General features: G+C 39.8%; 1 pseudogene; it reads right to left on the reverse strand.

Moving 5' to 3' along the window:
- Positions 1-4,719: 4,719 nt before the first annotated feature.
- On the reverse strand, positions 4,720-19,589 carry LOC149751096 (uncharacterized; annotated as a pseudogene).
- Between the last annotated feature and the right edge of the window lie 4,380 nt (positions 19,590-23,969).

A 23,969-nucleotide genomic window follows, 5' to 3' on the forward strand; every position in this document is an offset into this window, starting at 1 on the left:
CCTACTCCTACAGTGAACTTACTGCAGCCAATCTACACTGCATGGACCCATATGTCTAGAGCCATGTATGTGTGCAGTCAAACTACAATAACCTCACTGTGAGTAGCCGAAGCACCGCAGGTCAAAGGACCAGTCACACTACTGCAACATCAAGCAAGTCACTGACGAGTGGATAGACATCCAAGTGACTTCTTGTATTGGTCACGCTCAGTACCCTTGTTCTTAACAAGCACTTGTACTATTACTTCAGTGTCGCCACACTGTGGACTCGAGTCTCGTCCATCCATAAGGAAAGTAATCTGTGCACTGATCTCATCGGATCGATCACCGTCCTCGTGATGATCCATCGATCAGGAGCGTTCAGAAATTAATCACTAATGATACATGGCTCAAATTCTCAACTCTTGAGAATATGCATCATCATCTTATTAATTTTTTGGACGATTCATAGACACAATAATAATATGAATGAAAAAGATGCCTTTCATTTATTCAATAATAATAAAGTCAAGTACAAATTATGTCCTAGAATTAATAATATGTCAGCCAAAATTGGCTTCTAGGGTATACATCTAACAAAGGAGAGATCCTATGTGATTTATAAGACTGAGTTCGTAAGACCTCGGCCGGGGCAGATTGTACAGTGGAGAAAGAGTTTTCCACTCTCGAGCTTAAGTCGAATAAATCTTGACATATGACAGACGATGGGGTTTGACGAGTTATCCATGACCTCCGTCCTGTAGGGATCTACGATAGAAGGACTGTATCATATGATAACTGCACCTAGAGATTCATCATTCCATTCTGCTGGGTAGCCACTACATGCTGCTAGGTTGACAACTGGTGGATGGTGAGACTCACAGGAAATATCTTGATGATCGATAAACCCTGATGAGTTGAGTTGGAACTGTTCCAACCCATTAAAAGACGTTTTCAATTATATTGTGATAGAGATCGCAATATATCTTACTACCAGTCAGAATAGAACCTATGAGGTCACACACACTAGAGGTATTGACCGATCCGATGGTTGAAATATGATTATGAATCACGAGTAATCAATTCGATTGATAATCAAATTGAAGAAGGAACAATGGGAATTGATTAATTGGACTTGGAACACGAATCTTACTTGGAGTAGGATTCCTGGAGTCCTAATTGGATTAGGACTGGGAATCCTACTTGGACTAGGACTGGAAGTCCTACTTGGAGTAGAATTCCTACAATTCTAATTAGATTAGGATTTTAAATTCAATTTGAATTCCTACTTAAAATAGGATTCCTAGAAGTCCTAATTGGATTAGAACTTTGGATTCAAAGAAGAGTCCTAATTGGATTAGGACTAAAATTAAATAAGTCCTAATTGGATTAGGATTTCTTAAGTCCCAATTAATTATTAATCTAATGACTCCTAATTAGATTAGGATTGAAGGGTTCAATTGAGTATGATTCATTGAGTTCTAATTGGATTAGGACATTGCATGGATCAAACCCAAAATTGGTTCACCCTTGGACTAAGCCTAATTAGATTAGGGCTTAGCCACATTAGGGCATCCCAATCCTTACTTAATGAGGATTAGGGTTAACCATGAGGGAGGGGCCCCTCCCTCTTTTTCTTCTTGGTGCGGCAACACAAGAGGGGCCGGCGCCCCTCTTGGAAAAAGATCCAGGGCTCCTAATTTTTAGAAGCCCTTCATGCCTTTAAAAGGAGAAGTGGGCGGCACCCTAGGGCTATTTTTTGAAGCCCTCTCCCTCTCCAACTCGTGGCCACCCTTTCTCCCCTTGGTTTTCAGCCGCAAGCAAGGTGAGAAGAAAAGAAAGCTTGGCGGCCATCTTCTTCCCTCCTCCTTGGTTCCAACGCAGGGAAAAGGAAGTAGGCTGCAGGGGCTTTGATTCTTTTTCAAACTTCATCTTCTTCTTTCTCCTCCCAAGCACAATCTAGGGTTGATTCAAAGGGAGGAGATCAGCCATCAAAGTCGTCTCTGCAAGGGAGCTAGCACCCCGGGGAGACAAGGAAGCTTTGATCGGATCTCTACATCGTGTGGATACCCATAGAGGCCGGACACGTAAACGGCTTCAAGCGAACCTTCATCCTAAACCACGAATTTCAGTTTGCGGTGATCATCTACCCGCACAAGGTGAAGATCTAATCTTCATAAATGTTTTAAAAGTTTTTAATTCTAATCTATCTACGAACGGTTTTTGAACAACGTTCATGCGATGAACGTATGATCCCGCGCATGCCACTTCCGCTGCATCTGAATTTTTTTTTAATTTTCTGCGGCATGGGCGGGTTCCCAACATCGAGATTACCGCCTCGGCCAAGAATGCCATCAGGGGGGTACAAAAATTATACTCCCCTCACCACTACTCGGGCCGAGATCCTCATGGAAATAGAAGGCCGATGCTATCTCCGACCTCCACCACCGATGCGAGAGTCGGAAGCTCGATAACGCTCTAGAAAGTATGGTCACTTCCATCGAGATCACAACCACTACACAGAGGAGTGCGTCCGACTTCGAGACGAGATTGAAGTACTTATCCGTCGTGAGATACTCAACCAGTTTGTACGAAACCAGCATGATGAAGGAGAACCAGTGGAGAACGTCGCGCCACCTGAAGATCAAAATAATAACAGACCCATTGTCAACACCATCAACGCCATAGGAGGGGGCTCTACCGAAGGAAGCTCAGCTAAAGAACCTGCTGGGAAGGAAGCCCCCCTAAAGCGTCAACGCACGACAGAAGCCATCTCGTTCTCGGATGAAGACTTAAAAGGAGTTGAAACTGTTGAAAATTATGTCTTAAAAGTCAATCGTCAGCCTGTTGATGATTGAATTGTATATGAATTAATGAAATTAATAAAAGTTATTTGGCAATGTTTCATTACATATTTTGCATCTTCGTGAACTCGAGTAATGTAATGAAGTTCTTAGGACTCTATTAAATGATAAAGGAAGATTTATCTACGAGTCCTTAAACCTGTTCGCGACCAAACGATGTGCTATTACTAGGACAATAGCATTATCAAGAATAGATCGTTGTGTGCCATATCGTTGGTTGTCCTCTTAACCAAGGAGTATAGAGACACTGATATGCCACACAGGTGAAGTATAGGAGTACATTTCACTGAACGTGATCAGTTCCAAAATGCTCTGCTGTCAAGAGATATTCCGAGTGGATATGGGTATATGTGTCCCTCCAACCTGAGATCACCACGATGACTAGCAAGCAACTCACTGTACTTTGGTATCGGACTATCTGAGTTTCTAATTCAGTGACAGAAGATTACTGGGGACAGTCAAGTGCTTGCGAAGTTGGTGTGTGAGTCAAGATGGAATTGACCCCTTTGGTGACAGGAGATAATGCCCTTGTGTTCAATTTAGTAAAATCTTGGCCAAGGTAATCCTCGTGAGGAGTCGTAGGATTAGTAAAGTTGAAACACATTTTTGAATGCACGGATTAAAGAGTTCACAGAACTCTGAAGTCATCCTAGGCATTTGGTGTCATAGGGATGAATTATATGGTAACCATAGTCCAAGGATTCCAAAATATTGCTTTGCAATTATTCGGTCTATCCGGATGTCGGGTACTATTGCTAGATAGTCACTTCGATTAGTACAGAAAGTCGTTCTTATGCTATCGGCTTAGGTTCGAGCCTATGGGGGACGCATAAAAGTTTCTAGGTTGATCAAATGGCTGATCGACGATTAAGAATCGTCCAGAGGTATATCAGTCAATTCGATTGACAAATTATCCTAAGCAAAAGTTGCAGTAAAATAATTATTGAATTATTGAAGAATTAATTAGTAATTAGATTGCTAATGAACTCAATTGATTGAATGATTGAGCTTAGTAGATTACACGAAACCCTGTCATTTAATGGTTGGACCTAACCAAAATTTTCGATGGAGATGCCACACGCCTGCCGAAGAGACTGGGGCAAAATTATCACTAGAAGTTGTTTGGTGAAACAATTAGTTAAGAATCCATCTATTGGTGCACATGGATTGGCCGAGCCACACTCAGGCCCATATGCGATCAAATGGATTCTAGTGCCCACTAAAGAGTTAAGAGTAATTATTCGAATTGAATATAGAGGTTATCAATTTGTATAAAATAGTGGAAGTACCTATAGACTAAAGTTCAAGTCTTTAGTGATGCGAACTCCGTCAAGAATAACAAGACCCGTCAAACAATAAGAAAACCCGAGAATGCCCACGATCAGGTTTGGTTGGGAGATCTCGACCCGTTACTTCAACAAAAACAAGAACCTTGGTATATTTGACCTCAACCTATTGTTTAATGCGAAACAAGAACCTTGGTATAAGGAAGACGCCACAAACGGTAGTGGAAATCTGCTTGATATGTCGATGATGAACGCCACGAAAAATTTTGATAAGTTTGAATAGTCCTTCAGAGAACCAAAGAGAATAAAAACTCACCAATTTTCTGAAAAATATGATCTGCCCCTTTCGAATAAGACAAAGGCTTTTTAAATACAAAAGGTCCATGAATTTGCAGCTATGAAAAAAAGAAAAAAATCCCAAAATAGGCTGCCTTAAATTCGCCTAAACAACTAAAAGGAAAACAAGGAATTTTCTGATTCCTTTCTTCTTACAAAACTGAAATTATTAACCTAAAATATCAAATAAGGAAAGTAAATGAGTTGTCTTGAAAAGGTTGCTTGAAATTGCAGCCACTTATTCTCCTTGATGAGTCAAAAATGGGAAAGCAACCAAGGATGAAAACTAAGCCCCAATATCACGCCAATTGTGCTGCAATCTTTAAGGATTTCTTCCGAACTATTCCACAGCTTGAATTATGGAATTCCAGCCTTGTGGAACATGTTCATCACCTTCAATAGACCTCCACAAATTTACTTGAGCCCAAACTTCTTTAACCAGCCCGTTTAATGCCTCCTTGAACACTTTAACTCGTGCTCTTGTAACCGACCCAGTTGGAACTTGAACGGGTTCCTTTGTAGTCATGCCATTATTTGCATCATTCCCCTCCTCTTGAAAAGGATTTGCCCTCAAATCATCACCTACATCAAAAGGACTCAAATCAGTAATATTGAAAGTAGCACTAACATTGTACTCACCGGGCAAGTCTAGCTTGTAAACGTTGTCATTGATGCGCTTTAGAACATGGAAAGGACCATCCCCTCTTGGAAGCAGTTTGGAACGTCTTTGCGCCGGAAATCTCTCTTTTCTCATATGCAACCAAACCCAATCTCCGGGTTCAAAAATCAACTTATGTCACCCTTTGTTGGCTTGTTTTGCATATTGCTCTGTTCTCCTCTCTATATTGAGCCTTGCCTTCTCATGTACCTGCTTCACAAATTCAGCCTTTTTCTTTCCATCCAAATTAACACGCTCAGAAATAGGTAATGGAGATAAATCCAATGGAGTCAAAGGATTAAAACTATAGACAATTTCAAACGGTGAAAACTTAGTAGCAGAATGAATAGCACGATTATAAGCAAACTCAACGTGTGGCAAACAATCCTCCCATGTTTTGATGTTCTTTTTAATTATAGCCCTCAACAAAGTAGACAAAGTCCTATTCACTACTTCGGTTTGACCATCAGTTTGTGGGTGACAAGTAGTAGAAAACAAAAGCTTGGTACCTAGCTTACACCACAAAGTCTTCCAAAAGTGGATCAAGAACTTAGCATCTCTATCCGAAATAATGGTTCTAGGCATGCCATGTAATCTCACAATCTCCCTAAAGAACAAATCAGCAGCATGCGAAGCATCATCCATTTTGTGACATGGAATAAAGTGTGCCATCTTAGAAAATCTATCCACAACTACAAAAATCGAATCTCTTCCACGTAGTCCTAGGTAATCCTAACACAAAGTCCATTGAAATATCAATCCAAGGCTCACTACGCATGGGCAAAGGAGTATACAAACTGTTGGGCTGCACTCTGGATTTAGCTTGCCTACATGTGACACATTTGCCACAAATCCGCTCAACATCTCGTTTCATGGGTGGCCAATATAAGTGTTCCTGCAAAACAGCTAAGGTCTTAGCTACTCCAAAATGTCCCATTAATCCCCCTCCATGGGATTCCTGCACTAACAAATCCCTCAAAGAATAGTTAAGCACACATAACTTATTTTCTCGAAACAAGAACCCATCATGTCTAAAGAACGTACCACAAGCGTTTTTCTCACAAGCCTAGTATTCTTCACAAAATTCATGGTCATCAATGTATAAACTTTTAATGTGTTCAAATCCAAGCAATTTTGCATCAAGTGTAGAGAGTAATGCATACCTGCGAGAAAGTGCGTCAGCGACCACATTCTCCTTACCTTGCTTATACCGGATGACATATGGAAACGTCTCAATGAACTCTACCCAACGAGCATGCCTTTTATTTAGCTTGTGTTGGCCCTTCAAGTGTTTCAAGGACTCATGATCGGTGTGAATCATGAACTCCTTAGGCCATAGGTAGTGCTGCCATGTCTCCAAAGCTCGAACCAATGCATACAACTCCTTGTCATAAGTCGGATAGTTTATGGCTGCCCCGTTTAATTTTTCGTTGAAGTAAGCAATTGGTCGTCCCTCCTGCATAAAAACTGCGCCTATGCCAATACCTAAAGCATCACATTCAATCTCAAACGTTTTAGAAAAGTTAGGTAAAGACAATAAGGGGGTGATGGTTAGCTTCTCTTTGATTAGCTGAAATGCCTTCTCTTGTTCTTCTCCTCATCTAAATCCGACGTTCTTCTTGATCACTTCGGTAAGTGGTGCAGCTATGCTACTAAAGTCCTTCACAAACCGCCGGTAAAAACTAGCAAGTCCATGAAAACTACGAACATTGTCTACACTTGTAAGACTTGGCCACTCTTGGATTGCTTGTACCTTCTCTTCATCAACCTGTATGCCTTGTGCACTAACAACAAATCCCAGAAATACAAGCTTATTGGTGCAAAAAGTACACTTCTTCATGTTAGCAAATAACTTTTCTTTCCTAAGCACATCTAAAACCGATTTCAAATGTACGACATGATCATCCAAGTTTTTGCTATAAATGAGTATATCATCAAAATAGACAACAACAAACTTGCCTATAAATGCACGCAAAACATGATTCATAAGTCTCATAAAAGTGCTTGGTGCATTAGTCAAACCAAAAGGCCTAACTAACCATTTATACAAACCATATTTTGTTCTAAAAGCAGTTGTCCATTCATCTCCTTCTTTCATTCTAATATGATGATAACCACTCTTTAAATCAATCTTAGAGAACACACAAGAACCATGCAACTCATCTAACATGTCATCTAAGCGAGGAGTAGGATGACGATACTTTACTGTTATGTTGTTGATGGTTCGGCAATCAATGCACATTCTCCAGGTCCCATCCTTCTTAGGTACAAGTAAAACTGGAACGGCGCATGGACTCATGCTCTTCCTCACGTACCCCTTCTCCAACAACTCACTTACCTGCCGTTGAAGCTCCTTTGTCTCCTCGGGATTGCTCCTATATGCTGGTCGGTTTGGAATTGTCGCACCAGCAACAAAGTCAATTTGATGTTCAATCCCTCGGATTGGTGGTAATCCATGTGGTGTTTCCTCGAAAAAGACATCCTCAAATTCCTGCAAAAGAGAAACAACAGAACTAGGCAAAGCAGGATCAAGTTCGTTAGTGTTTAAAAATGCCTCTTTGTACAAAAGTACAATCATCGGCTGATTTGAAAACATTGCTCGCTTAATCTCACTCACTTTTGCATAGAAATTTTTTTGTTTTTTCTCTGAATTTCTCTCAATGGCTGAATTTTGATTTTCTTTTTCTCTCATTTTGCTCAGCCACTCTCCAATTTTCACTCTTTTTCTTTTGCTCACTCTCTTTCTTTTGATCACTCTCTTTTTGCAACCTCACTTGATCGTCATAAACCTGTTTCGGTGTCATCGGTATAAGAGTGATGGGTTTTTGATTGAGCACGAACGAGTATTTGTTGGTGAAGCCATCATGCTTAACTCTCCGATCGAATTGCCATGGTCGGCTCAATAGTAAATGTCCAGTTTGCATCGGAACTACATCACACAAAACTTCATCTTCATATTTTCCGATGCGGAATGAAACCAAAACCTGCTTATTCACCTTTACCTCCCCACTATCATTCAGCCATTGTAACTTGTACGGCCTAGGATGTTTTAATATGGGCAGTCCTAATTTCTCCACCAAGGTTATGCTTGCAACATTAGTACAACTTCCTCCATCAACAATCATACTACATATCTTGTCTTTGACATAGCACCTAGTATGAAAGATGTTCTTGTTAGGGTTTCCCAGTGCCCTAGGGCGCAGCGGAAGATACGGGATTATAAAATTTTCTTATAAAACCCATTATATGAAACCCTAATAAGCCAAGATCGCCTTAATAGTATAACCAAATAATGTAGAAAATATAATCTTGGTATAGAAGAATACCTATCACGCTATATCCAATATATCTGAAGATGTCCTAAGGTGCCCAAATGTTCACCCTCCGATGTTGATCCACACAGGAATGGGTTCAAGACTCTAGCTCCACCAAAACTTGATTCTAATTGTTCAATCCTTCCAAAGGATTTAATTGGCTGATTTTCCTTCACTTCTTCCTTTCTACCTCTAAAACATTCGCTAGCCTTTTTGTCCTAAAGAAGACCCTCTTGTCTTGGGTTAGGACAAAAGAGAGAGACTTGTAAGAAAGAAGGGATAAGGGAGAGAGAAGGAAAGGCTTTTTCTTGGATGATCTTTAGAACCCCAAGGCACCTCCTTATTTATAAGAGATGGAGGGATGCATCATAAAGGGATGCATCCCATCCACACACCTCATCATGATGAGGCATGTGCCAAGAGATGCATCCCATCATGATGGGGTGCTAAGGAGAAGGGTGTATCAACTTCTTTCTCACATCTCCCTCTTAAATCCTGATGATCCAAGGGCCCAAATGCAGTGAACCAAAGCCAATGGTCCAGATCTAGGTGCCATCTAATGGTCCAGATCAAGACATCATCATCCAGGGTGCCATCCAATGGTCCAGAAGTAAGATGCCATCACCGATGGTCCAGATTCAGGCGCTGAGCAACGGTCCAGATCTTTCATCCAGAGAGCCATCCAGTGGTCCAGATTCAGGCGCTAACCAGTGGACCAGATCCTTCATCCAGAAAGCCATCCAATGGTCCAGATGAAGGCGCCAACCAGTGGACCAGATCCTTCATCCAGGAAGCGATCCAATGGTCCAGAAGTGAAGGCCCTATCAAACCCAATCCAATTGGGTTTAACCAACTTAAAGAAAACATTAAACCTAATCAAATCAGGTCTAATTAAAGCCAAATGGGTTTCAACTCTTGGCTAACCCATATTAGGTCATGATCTAATCATATTAGATCAACCAAATCTAAGAATCATATTTGAATTTAATTTGAATCAGGAGCTAGGGTTTGCAACACGTGCTAGCATGTTCATCTTGCAAACATGATCTAATCCAATTAGACCCTTGATCAATTCCCTTGTGTGTGACCCATTGGGTTCCTTATCTTAGCCAGCAGTAGGTGCAGGTGCAAGTTGAGCTAACCTGATTAGAATACCTCTAATCCAATTTAGGTTCAATTTAGTGCTAAACCTGACTTAGCAATCAGAACCTTTCTGATGCTTTGATCTAATCAAACTCTTTGATCCGATCAACCCACAAGACATGATTGACGTCTAGCAACGTATCATGTCTACCCGGAAGATGAGGAATGTATTGGACAAATCCAAACATACCCTTCAGTGGCAAGTTACCGTGGAATTCAATCCCTCAGTCATACTACATCCTGAATAAGTGCATGAGTATGGATCAATATCAAACTCAATCACTTATTCATGTCTCTCTCAATCTTTTATATGATAATTTAAACAATGAAACATTAGAAACTCTTTCTAATATTCATTTTGCTTTGATCAAAGGCTTCTTGAATCATCATAAGATTAGAGTAAGTAGGATGTTACCTTCTCTTACTAGAAGTGACTGATTCCTTGTTGACCTACTCACAACCTTCATACAAAATCCACCATATCCAGAATACCCCGTACACAACGCAATGTCGTGAATGAGGGTAAACCAAAACATAGCTTCAAGTGCACAAGGTACCATGGTGATCTTAGGTCTAAGGATCACTTGCACAACTCCCACTATGAGAACCATCTTTTGATAATTAAGTAAGAATCCATAAGATGTTCTCATGGCTGGTCATTTTAGTGAACTCATTCCTCTAATGAGCACCCACATCTTTGTATTAGTGTCTCACACAAGTGATTGTGAGATCAATCACCCTTTACATTGAGCATACATAAGATGTGCCAGTCTTTCCGGTAATATTGATCCCCGACTCAATATACCAATTTGACTGGAAATATTCTAAATTAGGATTTTAGGATTTTAGATCTCACTGGTATGATCTCATCATAACCCTAAAACCAATGTCCTAATTTATGGGGTTCATCATCCAATAATAAAATAGATAAGCAGCAAATGATGAAACACAATGCCTTTATTGATATATATCGAGTGTCAAAGTACATGATTTGGAGGATTATAAAGAGAAACCCATCAAATGATTGGCTTATAGGGCATCTAGTCTTTCAATCTCCCACTTGCACTAAAGCCAATCGCCCTTATATTTTAACCCCATACAATCGAGGTGACGATTGAATTGCTACTGTGGTAGAGCTTTAGTAAATGGGTCTGCTATATTGTTCTTTGTGTCTACTCGTTCAATCTTGACGTCTTGTCTTTCGATTATCTCTCGAACAAGATGGAAGCGTCTCAAAATGTGCTTGGATCTATGATGAGACCTTGGTTCCTTAGCCTGTGCAACAGCTCCAGTGTTATCGCAATAAACTGGGACTGGTCCGGCAATCTCAGGAACTACACCCAGCTCTGTGATGAACTTCTTCATCCAGACTACTTCCTTAGCAGCTTCACTAACAGCTATGTATTCTGCCTCAGTAGTTGAGTCAGCTACAGTTTGCTGTTTGGAACTTTTCCAACTCACAGCTCCACCATTCAAAGTGAAGATATATCCAGAGATTGACTTGCTATCATCTGGATCAGATTGAAAGCTAGAATCTGAATAGCCTTCTAGTTTCAATTCTGATCCTCCATAAATCAGAAAAACATCTCTAGTCCTTCTCAAGTATTTGAGAATGCTTTTCACAATTTTCCAATGATCCTCCCCGGGATCTGCCTGAAATCTACTTACCATACCTAAGGCATAAGCTACATCAGGCCTGGTACATAACATAGCATACATGATCGACCCTACTGCTGAAGCATAGGGAATAGAACTCATTCTATTCCTCTCTTCAGATGTCTTAGGAGACATCTTCCTAGAGAGTTGTATGCCATGTCCTATGGGTAAGAAACCTTTCTTACTTCCATCCATGCTGAACCTCTTCAGCACATTATCTATGTACCTAGACTGGGACAAACCTAGCATCCTTTTAGATCTATCTCTGTAGATCCTTATACCAAGTATATAGGATGCTTCACCCAAGTCTTTCATGGAAAATTTCTTTGATAGCCAAGTCTTGACCGATTGCATCATTGGAACATCATTTCCAATGACCAATATATCGTCCACATATAATATCAAGAAGACAATAGCACTCCCACTAGTCTTCTTGTACACACAAGGTTCATCTATATTTTTAATGAAGCCAAACTCTTTGACTATCATGTCAAAATGGATGTTCCAACTTCTAGATGCCTGATTTAATCCATAAATGGATTTCTTAAGCCTACATACTTGATTTGCTCTCCCTTTTGAGACAAATCCCTCTGGCTGTGTCATATAGACCTCTTCCTCAAGGTGACCATTAAGGAAGGCGGTTTTGACATCCATCTGCCAGATCTCATAATCATAGTATGCAGCTATAGCAAGCATAATCCGAATAGATTTGAGCATAGCTACTGGCAAAAAAGTTTCATCATAATCAATGCCTTGTTTTTGCCTGAAACCTTTTGTCACTAGCCTGGCCTTGTAGGTTTCTACTTGGCCATCAGCTCCTATCTTCTTCTTGTATACCCATTTGCACCCTATTGGAATCACTCCCTCAGGTGCATCAACCAAAGTCCACACTTGGTTTGTATACATAGAATCTATCTCGGATTTCATGGCGTCCAACCATTTGTCAGAGTCCCTACTCTTGACAGCTTCCGAATAGGTCAGAGGGTCATCGTTATCAACGATGTGGGCTTCATCATTTTCAATAATAAATCCATACCTCTCAGGTGCATTTCGCACTCTTTCTGACCTTCGAAAAGGAGTAGTGTGTAGTTGCTGTACCTCTTCCATGGGTACATCTGGTTGAGGATTATTATGTGTCTCACCTTGTAGGTCTTGAACTTCATCAAGTTCAATTCTTCTATCCTTGCCCTTTTCTAAAAAAAACTCTTTTTCCAAGAAAGTGGCATGCCTAGCAACAAATACCTTTTGTTCGGTAGGATTATAGAAGATATATCCTAAACTATCTTTAGGATAACCTACAAATATACATTTGTCCGATCTAGCACTTAGCTTATGTCCAAAATTTCTTTTGACATAAGCATGACAACCCCATATCTTAAGATACTTAAGATTAGGTTTCTTTCCTTTCCATATCTCATATGGAGTGCTAGATACAGACTTAGATGGTACTCTATTTAATACTAATGCAGCAGTTTCTAGGGCATGTCCCCAGAAGAAAATTGGAAGATTTGTGAAGCACATCATGGACCGTACCATATCTAATAAGGTACGATTCCTTCTTTCAGCTACACCATTTAATTGTGGCGTATATGGAGGTGTCCATTCAGAGAGTATACCCTTTAATTTAAGATAGTCTAAAAATTCACTAGAAAGGTATTCTCCTCCTCGATCAGATCGAAGGATTTTAATGCACTTTCCAGTTTGTTTTTCGACCATACTTTGATACTCTTTAAATTTATCAAAGGCTTCAGATTTATGTTTCATTAGATACACAAAACCGAACCTTGATAAGTCATCAGTAAATGTGATGAAGTAAGAGTATCCATCTCTAGCTTGAGTTGACATAGGACCGCACACATCAGTGTGTACGAGTTCTAGCAACTCACTTGCCCTTTCTCTATGTCCCGAGAATGGAGACTTGGTCATTTTACCCATAAGACAAGATTCACAAGTTCCTAATGATTCAAAATCATAAGGGTCAAAGAATTTATCTTTATACAACTTATGTAACCTTGTCTCACTAATATGACCTAATCGGTAATGCCAGAGGAGGGTATTATTAATATTTTCTCTTTTTCTTTTATTATCTTTGCCAATATGAAACATAACATTATTAAGACATAATACTAAAAGACCATTTTCCATAGTGCCATGACAATAATACTCATTAGATAAAGAAATAGAGCAACCATTGCTCTTTCCATTTATTTCGAATCCTTTCTTAAGCAACAAAGGAATTGAAATTACATTTCTAATGATTTTTGGCATAAAATAACAGTCTTCTAGCTTCAAGAACTTTCCGGAGGGTAGCTCCAGTATGTAGGTGCCAACAGCTTCAGCCTGGATGGATTCTCCTCCAGCGCCATATAGCTCGAAGTCACCTTTCTTCAGTCTTCTAATTTTCTGCAGTCCATGCAAAGATTTGCATATGTGAGAACCACAACTGGTATCCAATACCCATGCATTAGAATCAGAAGAACTTAATGTCATATTGGCATGTAATAAAAACATACCTTTTGATGCAACACTTGCATCAGGCTTCACACTTGCAAGAAAGCTCTTGCAGTTCCTTTTCCAATGCCCCGTCTTGCCACAGTGGAAACAGGTACCGGGTCCAGAGATTTTCTTTCCCTTCTTCTTTTTGATGCGACTCTTAGGGTTTAGTTTTTTCTTTGAACCCTTGTTGCCCGACTTCTTCTTTGAGCTCTCACCAACAAGAAGGATCGGACCCTTGTCCTTCTTGATGTGAGACTCTGCTGTTTTCAGCATATTTAGAAGCTCAGGCAGGAAAGAATTCAGTTTGTTCATGTGATAATTCACGACAAACTGCGAGAATGAGTCGGGTAGTGATTGCAGGATCAAATCCTGACTGAGCTCACTGTCCATAGCAAAACCAAGTTGACTTAATCGAGTGATTAAGTCTATAACCTTTAAACAGTGGTCTTGCACAGATGATCCCTCGATCATTCTAGCACGGAACAACTGTTTAGATATCTCATATCTAGCAGTTCTGCTCTGCTCACCATATAACTCCTTTAAGTTAAGGAGTATGGAGTGAGTATCCATGCTATCATGCTGCCTCTGCAATTCATTATTCATAGAAGCAAGCATGATACATTTGACAGTCAAACTATCATTTTTCCACATACGATATGTGGCCAATTCCTCCTCAGTTGCATCTTCCCCTGCTGACCCTAGGTCAGGGGTTTCAAGAATGTAGGAAAGTTTTTCTTGTGTGAGAACAATCTTTAAATTTCTCAACCAATCCACATAGTTGGGACCAGTCAATTTGTTTGTATCTAAGATACCTCTAAGTGAGAGTGAAGATGCCATTTTTGCAGAATTAATCTATAATTACAAAGAACACTAATATAAGCAGACCAATCATGATGACATGTATTCAATCAGACAAGGACTTTTATCTAATTGTTACTCCCACTATTTTTGTCGAATATCATAACCCTCAAGTATGATGAACGAGAAAATACTAATTTTCTTAGTGGTGTTGAGATCCAAATTCCTTATAAAAGACCTTGTGGGAATCACAACAAGCCCTTATAAGTTCAAAGGTAGGAAACTCTTTCCAATTGCATCCCATGCAATTCCCAACTTTATTCTGTCCTCTAGCACACATATAGTCTTATGGGAATCACAACAAACTATTGTGTCTAGTTAAGTCAAATCCTTCATTTTTATACAGTCATATTTGAATAATGCTGCCCTTGTGGGAATCACAACAAGGCAACATATTAAAATATGCCATATGCATCATATGCACCAAGATATTACAATATCAATCCCTAATACTAGCCTTGTGGGAATCACAACAAGCTAGCGTAGATATTGACATAATAATATCTAAGCATGAAGGAAGGACCTTTATAGTGTTATATCAGCAATTAGCTTTTCCATGGAGGTCAATCAAATAGTTGGCCAGGTAAGCAGATGGGAGGCTCTCCTTACTTAGTAAGGTCCTAATTAAATAACCACCTGTAGCCTCTTTCCTAGACACCAACTTAGTCAATTGATTCAGAATGGCTCAGCTTAAAGCAATTAACATTACGACTTAATTATGAATTTAGTGAGGGCTTTCAAATAGTAGTATCTTACTAACATTAAGCTCAACCATAAAGGACAATCAAATAATTGGCCAGAAAAGCAGGTGGGAGGCACCCCTCACTCAGAGAGTGAGGTCCTAATTAAGTAACCACCTGTGGCTTCCTTCCTAGACACCAACTGAGTCGATTGTTCCAGAATGGGTCAGCCCAAAGTTTTCATACTACTATATTGGTCTCATTGCACATTCTATAATTTAGCACTAGCAATTATACTATGCTACAACATGAATATAACACTATCTCATAGCATAAAGATAATAGCATGTATTATTCTTTGGGTTAACTGATTAAGGGTGGCTCTGATACCACTGTTAGGGTTTCCCAGTGTCCTAGGGCGCAGCGGAAGATACGGGATTATAAAATTTTCTTATAAAACCCATTATATGAAACCCTAATAAGCCAAGATCGCCTTAATAGTATAACCAAATAATGTAGAAAATATAATCTTGGTATAGAAGAATACCTATCACGCTATATCCAATATATCTGAAGATGTCCTAAGGTGCCCAAGGGCAAAGTCAACAGGCCAGTCCCAGTTTCAGAATTGGAAGAAGCAGTAGGAGGTTCACCATCAGAAAGGCATGGGACAACCTTCTCTCTTAAAGCTTTCTTCGAAGAAGTCTTGTTCACCCTCCGATGTTGATCCACACAGGAATGGGTTCAAGACTCTAGCTCCACCAAAACTTGATTCTAATTGTTTAATCCTTCCAAAGGATTTAATTGGCTGATTTTCCTTCACTTCTTCCTTTCTACCTCTAAAACATTCACTAGCCTTTTTGTCCTAAAGAAGACCCTCTTGTCTTGGGTTAGGACAAAAGAGAGAGACTTGTAAGAAAGAAGGGATAAGGGAGAGAGAAGGAAAGGCTTTTTCTTGGATGATCTTTAGAACCCCAAGGCACCTCCTTATTTATAAGAGATGGAGGGATGCATCATAAAGGGATGCATCCCATCCACACACCTCATCATGATGAGGCATGTGCCAAGAGATGCATCCCATCATGATGGGGTGCTAAGGAGAAGGGTGTATCAACTTCTTTCTCACATCTCCCTCTTAAATCCTGATGATCCAAGGGCCCAAATGCAGTGAACCAAAGCCAATGGTCCAGATCTAGGTGCCATCTAATGGTCCAGATCAAGACATCATCATCCAGGGTGCCATCCAATGGTCCAGAAGTAAGATGCCATCACCGATGGTCCAGATTCAGGCGTTGAGCAACGGTCCAGATCTTTCATCCAGAGAGCCATCCAGTGGTCCAGATTCAGGCGCTGAGCAACGGTCCAGATCTTTCATCCAGAGAGCCATCCAGTGGTCCAGATTCAGGCGCTAACCAGTGGACCAGATCCTTCATCCAGAAAGCCATCCAATGGTCCAGATGAAGGCGCCAACCAGTGGACCAGATCCTTCATCCAGGAAGCGATCCAATGGTCCAGAAGTGAAGGCCCTATCAAACCCAATCCAATTGGGTTTAACCAACTTAAAGAAAATATTAAACCTAATCAAATCAGGTCTAATTAAAGCCAAATGGGTTTCAACTCTTGGCTAACCCATATTAGGTCATGATCTAATCATATTAGATCAACCAAATCTAAGAATCATATTCGAATTTAATTTGAATCAGGAGCTAGGGTTTGCAACACGTGCTAGCATGTTCATCTTGCAAACATGATCTAATCCAATTAGACCCTTGATCAATTCCCTTGTGTGTGACCCATTGGGTTCCTTATCTTAGCCAGCAGTAGGTGCAGGTGCAAGTTGACCTAACCTGATTAGAATACCTCTAATCCAATTTAGGTTCAATTTAGTGCTAAACCTGACTTAGCAATCAGAACCTTTCTGATGCTTTGATCTAATCAAACTCTTTGATCCGATCAACCCACAAGACATGATTGATGTCTAGCAACGTATCATGTCTACCCGGAAGATGAGGAATGTATTGGACAAATCCAAACATACCCTTCAGTGGCAAGTTACCGTGCAATTCAATCCCTCAGTCATACTACATCCTGAATAAGTGCATGAGTATGGATCAATATCAAACTCAATCACTTATTCATGTCTCTCTCAATCTTTTATATGATAATTCAAACAATGAAACATTAGAAACTCTTTCTAATATTCATTTTGCTTTGATCAAAGGCTTCTTGAATCATCATAAGATTAGAGTAAGTAGGATGTTACCTTCTCTTACTAGAAGTGACTGATTCCTTGTTGACCTACTCACAACCTTCATACAAAATCCACCATATCCAGAATACCCCGTACACAACGCAATGTCGTGAATGAGGGTAAACCAAAACATAGCTTCAAGTGCACAAGGTACCATGGTGATCTCAGGTCTAAGGATCACTTGCACAACTCCCACTATGAGAACCATCTTTTGATAATTAAGTAAGAATCCATAAGATGTTCTCATGGCTGGTCATTTCAGTGAACTCATTCCTCTAATGAGCACCCACATCTTTGTATTAGTGTCTCACACAAGTGATTGTGAGATCAATCACCCTCTACATTGAGCATGCATAAGATGTGCCAGTCTTTTCGGTAATATTGATCTCCGACTCAATATACCAATTTGACTGGAAATATTCTAAATTAGGATTTTAGGATTTTAGGTCTCACTGGTATGATCTCATCATAACCCTAAAACCAATGTCCTAATTTATGGGATTCATCATCCAATAATAAAATAGATAAGCAGCAAATGATGAAACACAATGCCTTTATTGATATATATCGAGTGTCAAAGTACATGATTTGGAGGATTATAAAGGGAAACCCATCAAATGATTGGCTTATAGGGCATCTAGTCTTTCAGTTCTCCTGCTGCACTTCTTCAACTTCTTTTGCTTGCAAGCTTAGGAGTCTTCTTGACACCAACAATTCACCTTGGACCGCATATTCTTCATCATCCACGTCCTCCAATGGTGGCATAGAGTCGGTATCGGACTCGTCGTCGGTTTCAATCTCTCCATTACCCCTTATCACCATGACTCTTTTGTTCGGGCATTGACTTGCTATGTGGCCCCTGCCTTGACATTTAAAACACTTAATGTCACGGTTTCGAGAAGTGGAAAGGTCAGATTTACCTTAAGTGCCATGGTTAGTTGTCTCTTGTTTTGGCTCAAATTTGGGTTTTGCAGCTGGTTTCTCCTCTTTCTTCACATGACTCAGTTTCCATGGGGAAAAACCCGAATTATGGGATGCACGTGTACCACCCCTCCTCTTGAGTTGTTACTCCATCTTGATGGTCGTGTGCACCATATCCTCTAATTCCACATAATGCTGCATCTCCACCCTATCATGAATTTCTTGATTCAAGCCATTCAAGAACCTAGCCATAGCAGCCTCTCGGTCTTCTTCGATATTAGCCCGGATCATAGCAATCTCCATCTCTTGATGATAATCCTCCACACTCCGGTACCTTGTCTGAGCGTTTGCAATTTATTGTACAACTCTCGGTGGTAATGGCTGGGCACAAACCGCTTCCTCATCACTATTTTCATCTCTTCCCACGTCTCTACCAGTCGTTCCCTATTTCGCCGCCTGTTCAACACTAACTGATCCCACCACACAATAGCATAGTCAGAAAATTCAATAGCAGCAAGTTTTACCTTCTTCATTTTGGAGTAGTTGTGGCAATCGAACACTAACTCCACCTTTTTCTCCCAATCAAGATAAGCCTCGGGGTCGTTTCTTCCTTGAAACACTGAAATTTTCATCTTAATACTACCCAAGTTGTTATCTTCCCGATTCCTATCTTCTCTAAACCTATCTTCTCTAAGCCGCCTTCCATATCTCCTATCACCAACAACCGAATTTCGATCTTCTTCTTCATCAAAACCAGCCCCATAATACTCTCCATCTTCATCTCTCACTCCCCGATGTTGGACTCTTTCCCTCCTACGCACATTAGGAGCATTTTGTGGCTGCTCCAAATGTGTATTCTCCATCTAATCCATCCGCTCATGAACCTGCTCTAACTCCAACCTTATTATACGCCTCATCTCACCCATGATCGCCTCCATAAACAGCTTTGGATCAGCCACTCCCGTAGCACCTTCGGCACTATTGTGAGACATGATTCCACTCTTGCCTTTTTTCACTCGATAATCCTCTTTCCAGCAACAATTCACCAAGAACTCAAAAATGGGTGAAATCAAAAAAAAAAAATTTTGTCGAGTTCTTTTTTTTTGATGATTAGATTCTTTCTTTCGTTAATAACAGAACAAGATTTCAAATTAAAATTAGAACAAACAGATTACGATCGAAATGGGGTAAAGAAAGAAATTTGGCTAAACCATGACATGTCAAACCGAATTTGGAAAGCTAAAGAATACAGAATTAAGGCACAAGAAAACAACAAAATTCGAACTTAGGGTTAAAACCAATTCAGCCACAACAGATTCGGCCAGATAAGAAAAAGAAAACTAAATTTAAATGGGATAGGCAAACCTGAGACGAGAAATCTTTGGCTTTGATACCAAATGATGCAAACCCCGTCAAGAATAACGAGACTCGTCAAACAATAGGAAAATTCAAGAACACCCACGATCAGGTTTGGTTGGGAGACCTCGACCCGTTGCTTCAACAAAAACAAGAACCTTGGTATACTTGACCTCAACCCGTTGTTTAATGCGGAACAAGAACCTTGGCATAAGGAAGACGCCACAAACGGTAGTGAAAATCCACTTGATAAGTCGATAATGAACGCCACAAAAATATTCTGATAAGTTCGAATAGTCCTTCAAAGAACCAAAGAGAATAAAAACTCACCAATTTTCTGAAAAATATGATCTGCCCCTTTCGAATAAGCCAAAGGCTTTTTAAATACAAAAGGTCCACGAATTTGCAGCTGCGAAAAAAGGAAAAAAACCCAAAATAGGCTGCCTTAAATTTGCCTAAACAACTAAAAAGGAAACAAAGAATTTTCTGATTCCTTTCTTCTTACAAAACCGAAATTATAAACCTAAAATATCAAATAAGGAAAGTAAATGAGCTGTCTTGAAAATGTTGCTTGAAATTGCAGCCACTTATTCTCCTTGATGAGTCAAAAATGGGAAAGCAACCAAGGATGGAAACTAAGCCCCAATATCATGCCAATTGTGCTGCAATCTTTGAGGATTTCTTTCGGACTATTCCACAGCTTGAATTATGGAATTCCAGCCTTGTGGAATATGTTCATCACCTTCAATGGACCTCCACAAATTTGCTTGAGCCCAAACTTCTTTAACTAGCCCGTTTAATGCCTCGTTGAACACTTTAGCTCGTGCTCTTGTAACCGGCCTAGTTGGAACTTGAACGGGTTCCTTTGTAGTCATGCCATTATTTGCAGCCGATTTTTTTTTTCATGAAGAAATGACCACCAATTTGTCGCTGCATTCGTTATTGGATAACGACAAGTTGACAGGACCTAATTTTAACAACTGGCTTAGGAAACTTAAGATTATGCTAGAGCATGAACGGATCCTTTATGTGATAACAGATTCGGCACCTGAGCAGCCCGCTGCTAATGCACGGGGTACAATTAGAGACACTTATCAGAAGTGGCTCAATGACCGTATCACTGTCCGTTGCATTATGTTCGCTGCAATAAATGATGAGTTCAGTCGCAGGTTCGAGAATGCATAGCTGAAGGAAATTGTTCAAGTGTTGAATGAACCTTTCGACATTCCCGAAGACATTGAAAGGCACAAAACTAGTTGTGCCATTTTCAGCGCCCGGATGAAGGATGGAGCCTCGATAACTGATCATGTATTGTATATGATCGAGTTGATAGAGCGCCTAAGCACTTTCGGATTTTTTCTACATGATCAATTGGGGAAAGATGCGATACTGAATTCCCTGCCAGGATCATACCGCCCATTCCTTACTCACTTTCGTATGACGAGACCTGTAGTAAATTATCACCAATTGTTGGGTTTACTACCGATATTTGAGAAGGATCACCAGCTCTTAAAAGGGTTGGTGAATTTAGTGGGAGGTTCTTCTGGAGGGCGTCGTCCCTTTAAGAAAGGAAAGAAAAATAAGAATCAAAAGAAAAAGGTGCAGTGTGCTAAGCCAAGTCAGACCAAGAAGGTGAAGGCTGATCAAAGTAAGGCAGAGTGCTTCTACTATAAGAAGCAAGGGCATTGGAAGAGGAATTGTCCTTAGTACATTGCTTCTCTTGACCCAAATAGGCAAAAGAGAAAGATGCAATCAGTTGCTGATTAAGGTACTTATATGATAATACCTTATAATTTCTCAATTTATAATAATTCGACCTGGGTATTGGATACTGGAAGTTCATTTAATATTTGCAATTCATTGCAGGGACTTCAGGTCAATGAGAGATTTGAAGAAAGCGAAGGATTTTTGAATGTTGGAGATGGAACATCAGTTCCAGTTCTAGCTTTAGAAATTCTGAAACTTGTATTCAATTCTCATGAAATTGTCTTAAATGATTGTCTTTTTTGTCCTTCTTTTCTATTGAATATAATTTCTGTAGGCCTTTTGGCCATGAACGGTTATGAGATTTCAATAAAAAGAAATTATTGTGATATCATTATGAATGGTGTTACTATAATGCATGGACAATTGAGTAATAGCATTTATATATTGTCACAACCTGTTAATGTAATGTACAAGTCAAGCAAGCACCCTAAAATAGATAATGTCATAGATGTCTACCTTTGGCATCATAGGCTAGGTCATATTAACAAGAATAGGATGAACAGGTTAAGTAAAGAGGGAATCCTCAATGTTGATGATTGTGAATTATTGACAACCTGTGAGTCATGTCTTCTTGAAAAGATGACCAAATCACCTTTTACCGAAAAAAGTGAACGAGCCAGTGATTTATTGACCCTTGTACATACTGAGGTATGTGGGCCAATGAGCACAAAAGCTAGAGGTGGATACTCGTATTTCATTACGTTTACAGACAACCTATCTAGGTATGGGTACGTCTATCTTATGAAACATAAGTCAGAATCGTTTGAAATATTCAAACTATTCCGTAATGAAGTAGAGAAACAAACTGAAAAGAGTATTAAAACTCTTCGATCATATCGAGAAAGTGAATACCTCACCAGTGAGTTTATGACTTATCTAGGAGAGAATGGAATTCTCTCTGAATGGACTTCTCTTGGTACACTACAGTATAATGGTGTGTCAAAAAGGAGAAATCGAACTCTATTAGACATGGTTCGATCCATGATGGGCTATGCAAGTCTACCGATATCCTTCTGGGGATATGCACTCGAGTCAGCCTGTTACATTCTTAATAAGGTTCCTAGTAAGTCTGTGAATAAAACACTACATGAGATGTGGACAGGATGTAAACCGATGCTCACTCACCTTAGGGTTTGGGAGTATCCGGCCTATGTCAAACATTTGAAAGCGGATAAACTTGAAGCTAGGTCTGACAAATATTTCTTTGTCGATTATCCTATAGAGACTAAAGGGTATTATTTCTATCTTGTTGAAGAACAAAAGTTGTTCGTCAGCAATAGAGCTATCTTCTTAGAGAAGAAATTCCTTGGAGAAGGAAGTAATAGTTCAAATGTTGAACTTAAGAAAATTCAACATGTAGAAGAACCGATACCAACCACTGAACGTTTAGAATCTGAGTTGATTAAATCAAACCCAGAACCCATTATAGATGCACCATTAAGGTGATCAGGAACAGTACCATGTCAACCGGACAAATACTACGGTTTCTTGGTCCGGGACGAAAATCCTATCGAACTTGATGAAAACGATGAGGATCTGATCACCTATATGGATGCAATGCAGAGGCATGACTCTGATAAATGGCTTGGAGCCATGCAATCCGAAATGGAGTCCATGAAGGTCAATAATGTATGAACATTAGTTGACCCGTCCGAAGGAATAAAACCCATAGGGTGTAAGTGGACTTTCAAAAGGAAAAGGAGCACAGACGGAAAGATGAAAACCCTACAAAGCCCGTCTGGTTGTCAAGAAATATCGTCAGCATCATGGTATTGACTATGATGAGACATTTTCTTCCGTAGCAATGCTCAAGTCCATTCGGATTGTGCTTGCGATAGTAGCACATTTAGATTATGAGATCTGGCAAATGGATATAAAAACCGTATTTCTAAATGAAGATTTAGAAAAAGAAGTGTATATAATACAATCTGAAGGTTTTACATTTACATATGAATTTAAGGTGTGCAAGTTTCAGAAATCCATTTACGGATTAAAACAAGTTTCTTGGAGTTGGAACATACATTTCGATAGGGTGATCAGAACGTATGGCTTCATTAAGAATGAAGAAGAACCTTTCATTTATAAATGGGCAAATAGTTCAGTGATTGTATTTCTTGTTTTGTATGTGGATGATATTCTCTTAATCGGGAATGATATCCCTGTATTATAGGAAATAAAAGTTTGGCTTTCATCTCAATTTGCCATGAAGGATTTGGGAGAAACATTTTACATCCTAGGGATGAAGATCTATAGAGATAAATATAAAAGATTGCTTGGATTGTCCCAATCCACGTACATTGATACTGTGATGAAAAGGTTCAGCATGATTAATTCCAAGAAAGGCTATCTTCTGGTGGGCCATGGAATTAACCTCTCTAAGAAAGATTGTCCGACAACTCCTCAA

Source organism: Phoenix dactylifera, chromosome 16, assembly GCF_051530095.1.
Source record: "Phoenix dactylifera cultivar Ajwa chromosome 16, Ajwa_hap1_PhDact_Kaust_v1.1, whole genome shotgun sequence".
Classification (NCBI taxonomy): domain Eukaryota; kingdom Viridiplantae; phylum Streptophyta; class Magnoliopsida; order Arecales; family Arecaceae; genus Phoenix; species Phoenix dactylifera.